The following is a 12470-nucleotide window of genomic DNA, read 5'->3' on the forward strand; positions in this document are numbered from 1 at the left end:
GCCCCACTACCACAGTGTCCCTGCAGTGGCAGCTTCACCTCAGTCTGTGAAGCCTCGCTGGGCAATAGACTGCTTGCCTGCCCCGCCCTGCCAGATCTTCTACACCAAGGATATGGTGGAAAGACTTTGTCAAGAGAAGTTTGGGGGAAAAAAAAAAAAAAAAAAGGACTGGAACTCCAAGACACATTGTACCACGCACTGGAAGGAGTGGCAAAGAATCGTGGGCACTTCCAACTGTGTAAACAGGAATAGGAGTTGAGAAGTGAAATGAAGTGTTGTAATCACTGCATGGAAATAATTTGCAAAGAGAATGTTATAGAGCAGTAATAAGTATACAGAAAAGGAGGAGTTTCTTCACAAAAGGGTCATTAGTTTGTGAAAAAGTCTGTGACAAGAACTAGTGGTGGTTACTGGTATAATAAGAGGTTAAGATTAAACAGGGCAGTCATTGGGACATACTTGTACATGAGAAGCTGATTGTTCCTGTCACAATTTAGAAGTTGGATTAGGTGGGCCTAAAGTTCTTTCCGTCCAGAAATGTCTATTTCTATGGTATTCTAGACTCTTCTAAGGTTGGTAATGTTTACAACAATCTCTAAACATATAAATAGCTGCTAAATTAATAGCTATTACCAGTTTTTGCCATTCTGTTTCTAATGTTAACTTCAGTTAAAAGTAAAAATGTTTCTTGTATTGGGAGTTGAAGGTGGATAATTTTTTAAGCATAATAACTGGCTGCAACAGAATACTTTTTTAAAGGAGTTTTATTCTCAGAAAGTTTAGGGGAGTGATGTTGTGTTGTTTTAAAGTTTACCTGATGGGGTTATACAATTGTACAATAAACCAGGTGTGGTAGTAAGATAAATTCAAAATGAATATTTATTAGTTGATAATCAGGAAGAAGTTAGTTTTTGCTGCTGCTGCTGGGGGGGTATTTTTTGCATTGCTTAAGAACTCTTCTTCTAAGTAATCCAGACTTCACAAAAAAGTGAGATGCAATATCATTTAACTTTTAAGAAGTCATTTATTTATCATATTGTTTGATATTTGTTGGGTTTTTTTAGTCTGTTACAAAACACTAATATGAAACTGAAATGTGAATTTACTGTTGCTCTTTCATTTTGTACTGGTTCTGTAGTATTAGACGTATAATGAAGTGCTATTGTGATACAGGGAAATAATTCTATTATGATGATGATACAGAAAAATAAAGTCAGAAATTAAAATCAGTACTTTACAGCATAGTAGTCAGTGGCCCTTTTATGTCTGATAAGGTTTCCCAACAGAAACATGTATCTGTGTATGTTTGACACATATGTGACAAGGGAATTCTCATGTGAAATCTCAATCAAATCATTTTAGGGGCACAATAACGTCTGTTCAGTTCAGTGAACACCAAGCTATTCCTCCAGGAAAGAGAATCTGCTTGTCATTTATACAGATGTTAAAATCAGGATGACTGACTGGGGAATACTGAATAAACTGTATTAGCACATGAGAACAGCAGAATTGAAGGGCAAAGTGCTGCATACACTTTCATGGTCACCGTATGAATCTGATGAGATTGTTATATAATTCTATTCTGCAAATACATTAAAGTATTTGCATTCATTATGTTAAAAGGCTGCCATTCTAATGGAATAAGTTGGATAGGGTATTGTGCAACTTTTAGGATTAGTTGCATTATTTATGATACATGTATTTTAATCAGTAGCTTTTCCCATTGCTTTTGTTTTATATTTTCTATCTCATGATTCATGCTGTATTGTTGTTATTGATGTAGGCTCCAGTGTAAAACTTCCCCTACACTAGGAAATTCTGGAAAATGTAATATTCTACTCACTAATATAATATAATATTTTGGTAGAGTGGTTGCATTTTTATCCCTCATTGTCAAGAGTCCATAAAACTGACTTCCATTTATAGTTCCAATTTAAATTATTCAATACATTTATCAATGAAAATTGATTTAAATCAAGTTGGCCATTTACATCTGTTAGCTTAGCTAAACAACATTTATAAAGGAATTCCATCATAAATATATATGGATATTGAGCATTGATAAGAGCTGAACAAGTGATAACTAACAGATATTTTGTTTTGGACAGCAAAGTACACATATTTGTCTTTAACAGAGTGACCCACCAAAGCACTGTCAGACAGCCAATCTGATAAAGGTCAACTATTGAGCACCTGAGTGACTTGGGTAGTTATATTTTTTAAAAAAATAATTGGAGTGTTTATACTTGAATAGTACTTTGTTAACATCAGTTAAAAAAAGAAATGAAATTTCACTGAAATAAATGTAATGCTTAAATGCTTTTTATTTTTGAGGTTTTGTAGCTCAAAGGAGATTGTCCGTCTGTGAATACTGAAAGCAACAAAACAGTTAAAATATGTTATATTTTACTCTTTTTCATTTCCTTGCACTTTTCACTTAGCCAAAGTAACTCTCCCACAGTGTGATTAAAATTGGAAGGAAAGAACTGCTAAAAATATCAGGCGATAAGGATGAACATATATGAATTTCTTCAAATGGTCTTTATTCAGTAGTACAGGGGTTTAAGTTTCACAGCATAATTTAATAGCTCGAGTGTCTTATTCTGCCATAATTTTGTAATATGTGATTAATTTAACCATTGAGTTCAAACTGGTTTCAATGTATATAAAAAAGAAATGCAACTAGAAAATGTATATTTGAGTCTATTCCAATATTTGTCCTATTCCAAAAGCACTTTTGTATGTTCATTAACAGATCAATTTCTTGATTTAGTGTGTATAGTACACTAAGGTCCGTTTCAGTTTGAGGATATGTCTACACTGCAAGCTTGCTGCTTGTTGTTGCTCAACCCTCTCCCATCTAAACTCAATATCCTTAAAAGCATTTATAAGTGTGTTGAACTCGTGCTAGGCTGGGGATATGGGGAAAAGTGCGTGTTGAGCTGTGTCCACACTTGACCACTTTGCAGTGTGGAGTGTGTTCATGTTTAGATTGTCCTCCAATGCCATACTCATAATTCCCTGTATCTTCCATCCCTTCTACTTGCTCACTTCCCTCTTGCCTCCCCTGCAATGGAAGCCACCTGCCGGTTTATATACACTTGCTTGGTGTTTAACCCTTCATTTCCATGTGATCTACTCCAGTTCCTGCCCAGTTCAGCCCAGCTGTGCCAAACAGTAAGATGTCCACCCTCTAGTGTTCTGCTAGCTGGACAGAGGAGCACCCCAGGGTCGTGGCTAATGGGGTATGAATACATTGAGGATCATGATTTTGGGAGGAGAACCTAACGTATCTATTTACATGAGAACATCTCGAAGAGGCTGGGTGGAGGTGGGCATCAGCTTGAGTGGTGTGCAGTGCAGGGTGTGCGTCCAGCACACTCTGCTGCAAGGCTAAGGAGGGCAACAGCAGGTCCAGCCACCTGCCTAGATGTGCCTTCTGTGAGTTGGTTCGGGTGCTTGACACAGCCACGAGCACATTGCCCATCATTCTCCATAACATGCTCCTGGACACAGACAGGCTGGAGGAAGAGGAAGGAAGAGGTTATGTGGACAGCACCGGAGAAGACCACATATGGAGCAAGGGGCAGAGTCCCAGGAACAGGCTACAGAACTGGAAGTCCAGGAACAGCCCGTACAGCCAGAGGGGCTAGTAGGAGTCCTGGGTGAATTTTCTGAGGACTGTTCAGGGATGGTCCTGGGAAATAGTCTAGCAAGGGAGTGACATAGAAGTAGGAACTGGATTGGCAGCTGGGTAAATGACTCCTGCCATCTTTATCATTATCATGGGGAAAACTGGCATAAGAGGCAGGGATTTCTAGATTATGACCAATACAATTATTGTTATGGAGGATATTGCATGCAATAAGATAGGTAGGTATGATTCAAATTATTAAGGCATACAGTCTTAGCAAGTATGAATGGATATCTCTGCAAATACTGCTGTCTTTTGTAACTCAGTCACACTGGTGGAATGATATAGCTTTATAGCATAACTAGCATTAAAACATTATCCCAGACAGTATGGATTATAAATCCCAGTGGCTAAATTAAGTGGTAAAAGTCCCTGGTGGACCTCAGTGCTTGGCTTTCTGGTTCTGTCCGTTTGCAGCATGCTGTCATCTGGGGAGGGGGAAGAGAGTGAATCAGCTCAGCTGTTAGCAAGCCTCCGTATCCTAGTTCAACATCCTGTTAATCTATACCTGGGCAAAATTATTTGGACAAACAGTTTAGTCACCAAAAAAAGGAGGTTTGGTTGACCCATTTTGTGAATCTAGCCCTTCATTTCCTTTGCTTTTATGTAAAAAATTGCCCAGAAATTAAACAAAGTGAAAAATGTCATTCAACCGGAAACAATATTTTTTTGTTTACTTTTTCGATTTGCTGAGATTTTTTTGACATTTTTGGATTCTGACACACACATTTTTTTTCGTTTTTCAGCGTGCCAGCAAACTGAAAAAATAGTTATTCACCTAACGTTATATTGATGTTCACCCAAATTTCCCCCCATTACTGGCAGGTGATGCTTGAAAACTTTTCATAAAGGAGAAACTCAAGATTGTGAGATTGCTGCATGAGGCAAACTTCCAATGGCTGCCTCTATGACTAAGCGGCCCTCTCCATTTCTTGATATGCTGTTCAGTCACCAGGCAATGAAAAATCTCCTTTGCATGGACAGATGGGATTCAATTTGTAGCCAGGAAAATGTGTTCCTTCTTCTAGACCGGAATCTCTAACATAGTAATTTAAGGCATCCCTGGCCTGTAATAATGTTGAAACCAATACTAGTAACAAAGCCCCGATCTGATTGCCCTAGCCCCTTACCCAAACCAGATCCCAAAACTTTGTTTTGTTTGTTTATTGATTTAACTAATTAAATCTGATGTTCTTACATTGGTTTGTCTTTTGTCTGGATATGTTGCTAGAAGGAGCTTCTGAATAGCCCAGAGTGTGGAGATGAAAAAAAGCATACTAGGTTGCTAAAAGTTTCAAACTATGCCCTTGTCTCGGTGTGCCATGTGAAGTGGAGGGATTTTTTTCCTTTCATGAAAAAATATAATATGCTCTTGGTGGGCATTGCCACCTCAGCTGCACGAACACTTGCACCCAGGACTCTTGGGGAAAAGACCCTGAACACGCATGGAAGAAGGAAGCGGGTCGGAAATGAGATGTTCAGTGATGTGTGGTGCGAGATGGACTAACATCAGGAGTATCCAAAAAAAAAAAAAAAAAAAGCAAAGGAGGAGCATGAGGAAAGAACCGTTGTCGAACAGGGATCAGGACTAATAATTGTTGGAGAAACTGTTCACCACCATGGCTAACAGGGTGTGGCTGCCAATATCGACTCCAGGTTTAGCTCCAGTAGCAGCTCCGTTACTGGGTCCTGTGCCATCGCTAGTGCCCGGAGACTTTCCTCCATGGTAAATAGCACATTCTGTAGCCATTGGATCCCTTGGAGAAACTCTGGACTTGGTTGGTTAATAAGCGACTCTATGCACTGGGATGGGCAGGAGGTACCCTCTGCATTCCACCCCTGCACAATCCACACGACCTATACAGCCAGGTGTAATATGGTCAATGCACTAGGCCAAGAGGAAGGAAAAGCTGAGGAACATATTTGACATCCAGTTTCATTACAACCATGGAACTTGGCCTTCAGTTAATTGCACTATTTTGCACACATTAGCATTTATTTCACTTTGCATGTCTGTAAATAGATACTTGTGGACAGGCAGCCACTGTACTTGCAGTGGCTTTGTTAATCCTATTTTTTTCTTTTCATACTTTTGGCTTTAACACGTTGATTTGGTTGCATAATATGTTGGTGTGTGAGAACATGGAAAAGAACAAAGACTGAGGAAGTTGTAGCTAAAGCGTTTAATAAAGTATCAAACCTGCAGCAGTCTGGGGTAGCCAGCTTCCAGATACCAATTTCAAGTTGCTTCTGGATAGTTAAGATCTCCCTCTATCTAGTGTTCTGGAGCTGGATAATTGGGGCAAGCTCCTTACACAGCTCTATGATGGTGGCCTTCCTCATGTGGAAGATCTGGAGCTGCTGTTGGTCATCCCAGGGCTACATGATGATGTGACCCAGCCACATTGTGCTAGTTGTCCTCCAGCAGAAGTGCTACTCTACAGATGGGAAATCCACAGTGATTGCAGCAAGCATCAGGTCTCTCCAGTCTGATATGGGTGAAAGCCCCGTGTAGTCCTGTCACTTTCTTTCATGGTTCAGAAACTGCTGATCAAATGTCATTCAGAGTCTCACAGAATGTCTACCCCGCTTCACTTCAGCCACAAACTCATCCAATGGATCCATGCCTTGGCACCAGCTGGAAAGAACAGAAGTGAGGAAACTGCAGAGCCAGAAGTGCCTCAGCTAAATGTATTGATGGGCTAAAACCACTTCCACATTGTGGTCTAGGAAGGACAGACAAGTTCTCCCACAATACACTGCAAGCCAATTGCTGGAGTGGCTCCATTTGGCAATGTGCTAAAAACCCTGGGATATCCTCCTAGAAATCCTAGTGCCAAACAAATGTAACTGCAATGCCAGTGTGGATGTGGGTGCACAGCTATGGGGCATGTGTGGCTCTGCAGTGTGGATGTTCAGAGGTGGGCTTGGATAACACGTGTGGGCACACACTGCTGTGCAGTCATATCCTAATACATAACATAATTCCTCCTATTTCACAATACCACACAGGTCAGAAAACCAGTAACATCCACTTCCTTTTGTTTAAAGGGCCTACTCCATTCTGGATGGCATAGGTGCTGGGTAGTCAATTTGGGGCCATGCTGAAAACAATGGGGGTAGCCAAGACAAGAGACAACCAATGTACCAATGAAGGGGTTTAGCTGCATTTTATTGCTTTTATGAGGGTTAGTGGTGGGAATGGAGAGGAAAGGGTAGATTTTGGATATGTTATGTTTGGATTTTGTGACAGTGCAAACATGGGTAATTTTAAGAGAATAAAATCAAAAGGAAAAAGAGAAAATGAGGATAAAATAATTACTGTATAATCCTACTATATGTCATTCAGATCTGTTAGTTTCTTGATCTCTTTTCTTTTATCAGGTCAAATTCTGCTCTTGTATACACATTCAGAAGCCCTGATAAGGTCAGTGGGAGTTGGCCATGTGCTGGCAAAATTTTAACCTCAGTATAATGCGCAGAGAAATACCATCAGCATTTTGATTTTGCTGCTGTTCTCTTGTTTTTCTGAGACTCTCACATAGGTCATCTAATTTGTCTAGTCCTGACATAAGAATGTAAGAACATGGGATTTGCCTTATTAAATCAGACTTGTACTGCCTGAAGTTCAGCATCCTGTGTCAGTCAGTGGACAATACAGAATACTTCAGAGGGATCTACGAAAAACTGTAATGAATAACTATGGAAACTCCCACATGGGGAGTTTCTTCCTAATCCCCATCAGTTAGTGGTTGGCTTGTACCCTGAAGCATGAGAGTTTATATTTCTTCTAAAATGAATGACAATAATAATGTACACTACCTACTGTAACTTTGCATGATCTCATCAAACAGATAATTGTTTATTTATCTATGTGAAGTTAAGTAACTGTTTACATCACCATTTTTTGTTTTCTAAGTGGCTGTTATTGTCCATCTCATAGTAGTGAACAAATACCTTCCATGATGCAAGTAGCTGGGCACCCTCAACTCCAAGTAAAGTCAGTGTGATCATCAAGCTGTATATGTTACTATATATATACACTAATCCCTTATTATTTAATTCTTCCTTCTAATATTCATATTCCTTTTACAAATATTTCATCCAAGGTAACAAAAACTTTGAAATGACTCCTCCTGGGCAGATGTTATGGTCTGTGAAGCACATGTAGGATCATTTAGTTTCCTCTTGGTATGTGCATGTAAAGTCTATTATTGAAAAATGGAACTTATGCAGAGAGAAGGAACCAGAACTGAGTATTCTCCCCTTAAAACAAAAGCAAACTGCCCCTCTCCCACCAAACCATCTGTTTTCTGCAAGGCTATAAAACTCAGAGGCTTACTCTGTCACTGATCTACACACTAGCACTGTATGGGAATTAACGTGCGCATCAACAGTGGAATAGACTAAAGAAACCTAGGAGAAAGACTAAACAAATATTAGTCTAAAGAAATCTAGAGTGATATGATGGATAAAAGTAGAGTCCAAAGAAACTTAGTGGTACCATATATTCTTGCTTTAAGTGATTACTGTAAATAAAAACAACTATGGTAAATAATTGCTAATTGTACAGTTACAGACATGGTACTGGTTCTAGACATTTGACAGTAGAGATTCTTTTTCACTTTGGTAAATGCTGCTTTTTCTATTTGTTTCAATTTCTAACTGTGCTGCTTATGAAACTGGAAATTAGTATGGATTTTTTGTTTATGTTCTTGTTTGCTCAGTAGCATTGTCGATCAGTGATGTCAGGATTATTTTGGGAAAAGAGGTTAACTGTAGAGTGTCAATGAAGGAACACAAGATGATATAAACTGACAGTATTTTCCTTTTTATGTTTAATGTGTACTAATATTTTTCTGTGGCACTGGAAGAATAATGTGTCTGGAGCTGGCATCCCCTGAAGGAAACGATTTTCTCTTTCAAGTGCTTTGAAAGGTGCCATTTTGGCAACACTGAAATTTCCTGTTTCGTCACCACCTGCTTTTTATCTTTGCTCCCTGGCTGCCTTCCTGCAGGATGAGTGGGGAGTTCATTTAGCAGCATTCTTCACCCCATGTTGCTCCTATTCTCCACTGGCTGGAGGCCTCTGTAATCCTGCCCTCTCTTTCCTCATCTCTCCCACCTTCCCCCTAAAAGTCGAACAGAGTTCAGCAAGAAGAAGGATGTTCATGTTGGCTCTTCTTTCCCTTAATGTGGGCAGCTCCTCTTGTGCCCAGTGAACTCTGGGCCTCCAGCACTAGGGTATAGAGAATTGGACACTACGCCCCCAGTTATGCTTCGTCAGACAAAACTAATTGCAAGTGGTGGCTTTAGGTACATTAATTTTCCTGTCCACCTGCCCCCAGACTAGTATTGCCAGCCTCAGAAGCTCAAAAACAATGAATCACAAGCCCAAAATCATGGGGGGGTTTTGGTATTTTTTTTTTTAAGATTACATCACGCTTTTTGGGCTATCTTCTGATTTTTGAACTCTCCCTGCCCACCCACAGTGCGTGTGTGTGAGGGGGGAGGGGGGAATTAGTATTGCCATCTTTGCTGAATTTATAAAGTCAGGAGATCTGCCCCGCTGCCGCAGGAGCTCATTGCCTGCTTGATGCTGTGGAGCTTCCAGCTTCTCCCCAAACCTCAAAATTATAATTAAATAATTATGCACGCCCCAGCCCCACATCTGTCCCTGGCTCAGTGCTGCACCTCTGCTCCTCCAGCTATTCTAGGGATTATTCACTCCCTCTCGCCCTTCCCAGGCCTGGTGTTGCCTGGTTGGAAAGCTGTAGCAGGAGAGGAGCCAGAGTTGCCCTGAGCTTCTGGGCTCTTTTTGTTTCTCCTTCCCCCTCCCCTCCTGTGAGAAGGGTGCCAGCTCCTGAGAGGTGGGGGCTCTGCCTGCTTCCTCCAACAACTCTGATTGGGGGCTCTCCCCAGGAAGCAGGGAAATGGGGAAAGTAGCTAATCAGAGGGAGATTTCCCCCTCTAGGCAGGGCTGAAATGTGTATGAAGGCAGGAGCTTCTCCCATCATGGCCAGATTGGCTCCCTCAGGGGCTAGGATTGCTTTACTTGCTAGGGCGGGCACACTGCCAACTCTGTTGATTGCTTCCCAGATACTGAAGAGAGGAGGAAGCACCTGAGCTCTTACAGGTGGGTCTGCCAAAAGCCATCTAATCTTGTTCAGCATGAAACGCCTTGAGTTTTAGTGAAAGAGGGTCAGAAAATGGGAGATCCAAAGCCAGGAACCCTACAGAAGGTTGAAAACCAGGCACCAGTTAACAGCCGTAGCCTGAGAACCTGGGCAAATCAGGGGCATTTGGACCATCCTAGCCCTTTGAAGGGTCATTGGAATCCAAAGAGGGGAAATGGCTGGTTCAGGGTGTAGACTCTGTAGCGCTAGCAGCAGAGGCAGCTGAGACCGAAGCTATGGGAAAAGTCACTTCACTCTTCGCTGAGGAGATGGCAAATGGAGTTGGGGACTCAGCTGGGAAATGATCTGCTTCAATTCTGATGAGAAACCCACACCTCCAAAGGGTATGGAAGCCGGGAAGAGAGAGGATTATTCTGGTGATATAGTTTTACTGTTTGTGGAGCTCTAGTCAAAGGTGCATGCTAGACATGATTCAGACCAACAATATTGTTCTTTTAACAACAGTAGAGAGGGAAGCCTCTGGTTTACTCACCACCTGCTTCTGTCTCTACTTGCCTGCTGCCCTCCGGCAGGAGGAGTGGGATGTTAAGTTGGGATACTCTCTAAACCCCAACAGAGCTGGATGGGTGGCCCAGCAAGCTGCAGGCTCTCTCTAGAGGACAATAAGCTAAAGCACAAGCTCTCTTTCAACCACACAGCTAGGAGAAGGAGGGAGAATTCTGGAGGGAATTGGACTCTATCTCTTATGCAGGGCCCAGTGGAAGGCTCTTAGCTGCATGTTTGTCCAGAGGCTCTGCTACTTATCAAGGTGGAGAGAAAAGGGCTGGACTGAGGGCTCCAATTTCCACTGCCCTCTCAGCTGAGGGAGAAGGGCTTCAGGCTGGTGTGTAGGCGCCACAGCCTCTTGTAGGGTTACTCCAGAGGATGAAGAAGCATATCTGGCTGGTCCACATGGCTCCTCTTCTTTCACCATGGCACCCAGCAGAACCCAGCCTATGAAGGCAGTATGGCTACTGGCTGGCCCAACTCGTTCTGGCTCCACTTGCTCATTGCAATATTCCACATGATCCAGATTAGGTGAAAGAACAGCTGTTGGTTGGTCCAAATGACTCCAGGGAAGGGAAACAGAGTTGCTGCCTTTCAAGTCAAAATTGCAGGATTATGTTTCTCCCTGTTCTAAGGAGGATTGATTCGGGGACAGAGCCAGAAGCCAGATTCATAGAGGGAAGGCATTAATCTGCAGACCCTTGACCCAGGTCTTCCCCTCCCAGTTGCCTTCCTTTGCCTTAATATGCTTCACCGTTCAGTTCTCTTCTTTCCTCATATCCCTGTCTGGGTTGGCGATGGAACAGAGAGAAGAGAAGACGGAAGCATAACAAGTATTTTAAGAGGGATGTTGTGCATTTTATTCTGACTCAGATCTCTTCATCCTTTGACCTTTTCATGGTAGATGGAGTCATAACAGTCTGTTAAGACTGGTTTTCCTCTACAAGGTGGGAAAGAAGTAGCATCCGGAAAGTGATTCAGTTGGCCTAGTGATCTTAGAAAAAAGAAACGAGCAAAAAATATATTATGGCACAAAAAAGGTCAATTCAAATGTGTGCTGCATGAACAGAGTCAACATAGTACAGAGTGGGGGTGGGATGGATAATAAATCCTTTCTAGACATTTCTAGTGGGGCCACACCTGAAATATATTGCATTGAGTTTTGGACAGAGATTTGCTGATAAAAATGACGAAAGAACTAGAGAGACTGGGAAAAGTTTAAGAGTTCACATATTCATAGTTGAGTCAGCATAGAGTTGGTGAAGACATGACATTTTGTAAATATCTAAAAAGTGTGGTCTGCGTGTATTCAGAAAGTCACAAATGCCAAGGAGGGAGAAACAATGTTAAGTTGCATAGAACTAGACGTAATAGGATAGGATGAAAAATAGAAAATATAGACTAAATATCAGGACAAAGTTCTGGACAATGAGGTCTGTTTGAACGAGAAATAATCTCCCAAGGCAAATAGTGGAAACCCGTCTTGTTTAGGAACTTATGAAATGACACTAGAAAAAGCACTAGTAAATATCCAATAGGCAGCAGTCTGGCAGTAGCAGGAAGATCGATTAGATGAGCCAATGGCATTCTGTGCCATTTCTAACACTTCTGATTCTATGAAACCGTAGATATTGACTAAAACATTAGAAACGTTAGGAGCTGGAAAAGGCCATCCTGCCCGAAGTGCCTGTTTTTGTAAAACATTTGGGTCTTCCTTTTCTTCTTTTTTTATCATGTCTGTATCTACTGTATATTATCTATTTATGCGTTTCTAATGTGGCCATCAATATAGTACTAAGCACAGCTTTCCCTTTCCAAAATCAAAACCTGGTGAAAGTAATGAATGTTTTCAACACCTCTGTTATGATTTTTGGGCAGGAGGGGGGGCCTGGTAAGGAAATTACAAACTCATTTTAAATAACATTATAAAATAGATTTCATTAGGTAATTTAGGCTCCCATACTAGGTCTTGGTAACAAAAAGGTTTAACAAGACATAAGGTCAAGAGAAATCTTTCAAGAATTGAAAAAAAAAATAATTTAGAGGGTTTTTGCAGCCTGACAATTGCAATACTGTTCTATTTCATGGGAAGC

General features: G+C 41.3%; 1 protein-coding gene across 1 annotated transcript in view; it reads left to right on the forward strand.

Moving 5' to 3' along the window:
- Window positions 1-460: 460 nt before the first annotated feature.
- The window catches only part of ESR1 (estrogen receptor 1), a 285662-nt gene continuing 273652 nt past the window's right edge, over window positions 461-12470 (forward strand). Inside the window, exon 1 of the mRNA XM_067542424.1 lies at window positions 461-572. The gene's annotated coding sequence lies outside the window, so the exon portion shown is untranslated. The remainder of the gene's footprint in view (window positions 573-12470) is intronic.

Source organism: Emydura macquarii, unplaced genomic scaffold (genome assembly GCF_026122565.2).
Source record: "Emydura macquarii macquarii isolate MOO-44397 ecotype Brisbane River unplaced genomic scaffold, CSIRO-AGI_Emac_v2 contig_705, whole genome shotgun sequence".
NCBI lineage: Eukaryota > Metazoa > Chordata > Testudines > Chelidae > Emydura > Emydura macquarii.